At 50.5% G+C, this 4,071-nt stretch overlaps 1 protein-coding gene across 1 annotated transcript in view; it reads left to right on the top strand.

Annotated features, from left to right (window-relative positions):
* Niban2 (niban apoptosis regulator 2) overlaps positions 1-4,071 on the top strand; it is a 58,136-nt gene that overhangs the window by 29,918 nt on the left and 24,147 nt on the right. The gene's annotated exons all lie outside the window — the stretch shown is intronic.

Raw genomic sequence — 4,071 nt, 5'->3', positions numbered from 1 at the left:
CCCAGGGGTGGCACCACCCACAGTGGGCTGGGCCCTCCCACATCACTCATCAAGAAGATGCCCCTCAGACATGGCCACAGGCCAGTCCAATAGAGGCAATTCCCCACCTGAGGCTCCCTCAACCCAGGTGTGTCACGTTGACACTAAATCTATCCAGCACAGAGCCTCTCGCCGCCCCCCAAAATACTACATCTCTTTCCAGGTTGTGTGATTAAGTCATGGAGTCTCCTTGAACCTCAGTTTATCTGTAAAATGGAGGTAGTAGTGTCTATTAGGACCAAAAGGGTTGAAAATCCTGTGTTAAGTTCTTAATGGGTGGGGACATCTAGGGAATTAAGATTGGCTGGTGAGGTGGGGGGGGGACTCTCTGGGTCAGTCTCCAAAGGGTGTAGCCTTTGGAGATGGAATCAGCTGATACTTGGCTCATCAAAACATACCCCGTGAGCTGAGTGTGCTACACGCACGTGTCTAATCCCAGCACTCAGGAGGCGGAGGCAGGTAGGTGGATCCCTGTGAGAGAGAGAGAGAGAGAGAGAGAGAGAGCTTTGTTCTGGACCCATGCCCTGGGAACTGGCCTCTTCAGAGCTGGTGGAACACCCTACCTTCCTGAGGACATGACCTAGAGACAGGCCTGGGGCAGTGGTGTCCTGAGGTTGCTCGACACAGATTAGAACCCTCAGCCCAGCTCTGAATTCCCTAGTGGCCCTCAAGGTAATAGGGACTGGGGGAGGACCCCTGGGACTACTGCATAGGGTCCAGTATGTTTTTTTTTCCAGATTGACCGTGAAATAATCTTTTCTGAGCCTCCCATTATACACCTGGGGAGCAGGAGCTTGTGTTTATTATGTTTCTCTGGGGACCAGTGGAACAACCTAGGTCTGTGTGTTGGGGCAGAGAAGAGGTAGCCCTTTCTTTGTGAGGTGAGCTCACCTCCTATTCTGGAGACATTGCTGACAGAGGGGATCAGAGATAGAGCACTCAACTTAGGTCAGGGTAGTGATGGGGGAACCTGTGTGTACACGGCTCCTCACTCCCTAACTCCTTTTGTCTGATTCTTTTTAAAAAAATATTTTAATTTTTATTTTATGTGTATGAGTGTTTTGCCTGCATGTATGTAGGTGCACTTGTGTATGCAATGCCCGAGGAGGACAGAAGAGAGCATTGGATTCCCTGGAACTGGAGTTATAGACAGTTGTTAGCTGCCATGTGGATGCTGGGAACTGAACCTGGGTTGTCTGCAAGATCAACAAGTGCTCTTAACAGTTGCGCCATCTCTCCAGGTCCATTAGTCTGATTCTTTAGGGGAGAAAAAAAATCTTTTTTTTTTTTTTTGCAAGCTATAAAAGTTGTACCTGCACTGGGTGTGGTAGCACACGCCTTTAACCTCAGCACTCTGGAGACAGAGTCTGTCAATCTCTGTGAGACTGAGGCCAGGCTGGTCTACATAGCAAATTCCAGGCCAGCTGGGGATACAGGGAGACCCGGTCTCAAAAAAAAAAGCAAAAAGTTGTACCTGCTGATAGTTCCACATTCCCTTGCTGCTGTCATTACAAGCTGAGCACTGGTCCCATCAAGAGTAGCATTTATGGAGCTCTGGGCTGTGTGGGCCATGCTGTCGGTGTCCTGCCCAGTGCTGTGACAGGCTCTGTAATGCCCATGTCCCAGTTGAGGCCTAGGCTCTGAGAGAGCTCCTACCCTACACTCTCATCAGGAAGCTGGAGGGCGGGTATCTCAGTTTCCATGGTCCCCAAGACTTCTGACACTGCTGCACCTGGGGCTGAGTCAGTGCCCTAGGTAGATGGGAAAATGCAGCGGGGGTGGGCGAGGCCAGCCCACAACGGCAGACTTGCCTGTGTGTCTGTAGCATGCAGGACCTATTGTGTTGACCTCCCAGGTTCTGGACTTAGGATCCCTGAGGCTCCCTGCTTCACCAGGTGAGCAGCCTGCCCTCACTGCCCTCTGAGGGGGAAGGAATGCTCTTTGGGCTCCTGTGGGCAGTGGTCAGAGTCAGGACCACCAGAGTAAGCAAGCTGCCACTCAGATCCTGGCTGCCTCAGTCACCTGTGTGATCTCAAGTGAGCTTTACTGTTTCTGGTTTACAGTGTGCCTTGGGGTGGAGAGCCTTGGCCTCAGAAGCTATATTCAATGTCTACCATTGCATTGAAGTGTCCACAGAGGCTGTGGGAGGAGATTGGAAAGCTGGAGTGGGCAGGTGTGGAGGAGAGAGCTCTGCCAGTGGCTCCAGGTTACAACCCCTCCCCCGCCCGCCCCAAGGCTGGACTCTTGAGCCATGGAATCTAATCTGGTGACCAGGAGGGAAGAATATCTGGCTATGATGACTCCAGATTGTAATCCCAACACTCAGGAGGCTGAGGCAGGGGGATTGCCACGAGTTTCAGGCCAGCCTGGGCTATGTAGTGAGTTCTAGGCCAGTCTGGGGTATAGAGTCAAGACTCTCTTGCTCAAGGGGTGCTGAGCACCATTTACAGGATGGTGCTAGGAAGGGTCCCCAAGGAAAGGAAACTGCCTCGGCAGGGGCCAGAGTCCGGCAGGTAGGGTGGTGAGACGTGCCCTAGGGTCACAATGCCCCCCCCTCCCCCGTCCTTTCCTGCATGGTGAGACGTGCCCTAGGGTCACTATGCCCCCCCCCCCCGTCCTTTCCTGCATGAGCCTGAGAGCCCTGGATCTAGGTTAGATACCTCCATGGAGTCCTGCTGGCCTTTGGGGTCCCCTTGACCCCTGCATGTCCCAGGTCCTTGTCCCTTGTGTTTTGGGGGCCCATACCAAGCACATGGTCGTTCTTCCTTGGCTGACTAGAGACGTCTTTCATGACTGTGCCCATGACTGCCTCTGCCAAAACTCTCATGTGGCTGTGCCTCCTACCATCTTAGCCCTTCAGCCCTCCCTGTGGTGCCATTTATGCAGAGAATACGAAGTCCTCTCACAGATTGCCACTCTCCCTGCCCCTTGCCTGACACTGTTCCCAGACCTTCCCTGCCCTTGCTCAGTAACCATTTGGTTATTGGGCTATCCCTTAGATCTCTTCTCGAAGTTGAATATCTACTATGTGTAACCCTGTCAGGATTCTGCAAGGGGCAACCAGGCCTGCCTGTTTGTAACTCTTTTTTTTGTTAAAAATATTTTATTTATGGGGCTGGAGAGATGGCTCAGGCATAACACTCATACACATAAAATAATAATAAATAACCCAGCACTCGGGAGGCAGAGGCAGGTGGATTTCTGTGAGTTCAAGGCCAGCCTGGTCTACATAGTGAGTTCCAGGACAGCTGGGGCTACAAGGAGACCCTGTCTCAGAAAGACCACGCTGGACTTGATCTCACAGAGATCTGCCTGTCTCTGCCTCCTGAGTACTGAGATTAAAGGTGTGCAGCACCATGCTAGGGTTTCAACCCTAATTTTAAGACTTTTATTTTTGGTCTTTCTGAAACAGGGTCTCCTTGTAGCACCAGCTGTCCTGGCACTCACTATGTAGACCAGGCTGGCCTTGAACTCACAGAGATCGCTTGCCTCTGCCTCCCGAGTGCTGGGACTAAAGGTGCCACCACACCTGACTTAAAAGAATTAAAAAAAAATTATTTTTATGTATATGAGTGTTCCACCTACATGTATGTAAGTGAACTACACGTATGCAATGCCTGTGGAGACCAGAAGAGGGCATTGAATCTGGAACCGGAGTTACTGACAGTTGTGAGTTTCCATGTGGGTGCTGGGAACTGAACCTGGGTCTTCCACAAGAGCGGCCAGTGCTCTTTATTTTATTTATTTATTTTTATTTTATATATATATGAGTGTTATGCCCACATGCATGTAATTGCATGCATGTTGTGCAATGCCTGCGGAAGTCAGAAGAGGGCATCAGATCCCCTGGAACTGGAGTTATGGACTGTTCTTAGCCGCCATGTGAGTGCTGGGAATCGAACCTGAGTCCTCTATAAGAGCAGTCAGTGCGCTTAGCCGCTGAGCCATCTGTGCAGTCCCAAACTTTTCTTTTTATAGATACTTGTTTTTATTTTTATTTTTTAATATTTTATTTATTATTTTTATTTTATG

The sequence above is a fragment of the Nannospalax galili genome, unplaced genomic scaffold, assembly GCF_000622305.1.
Source record: "Nannospalax galili isolate Female #2095 unplaced genomic scaffold, S.galili_v1.0 scaffold290, whole genome shotgun sequence".
NCBI classification, from domain to species: Eukaryota; Metazoa; Chordata; class Mammalia; order Rodentia; family Spalacidae; genus Nannospalax; species Nannospalax galili.
Note: the sequence above shows the minus strand (reverse complement) of the source record. Positions and strands in the feature narration are given on the sequence as shown.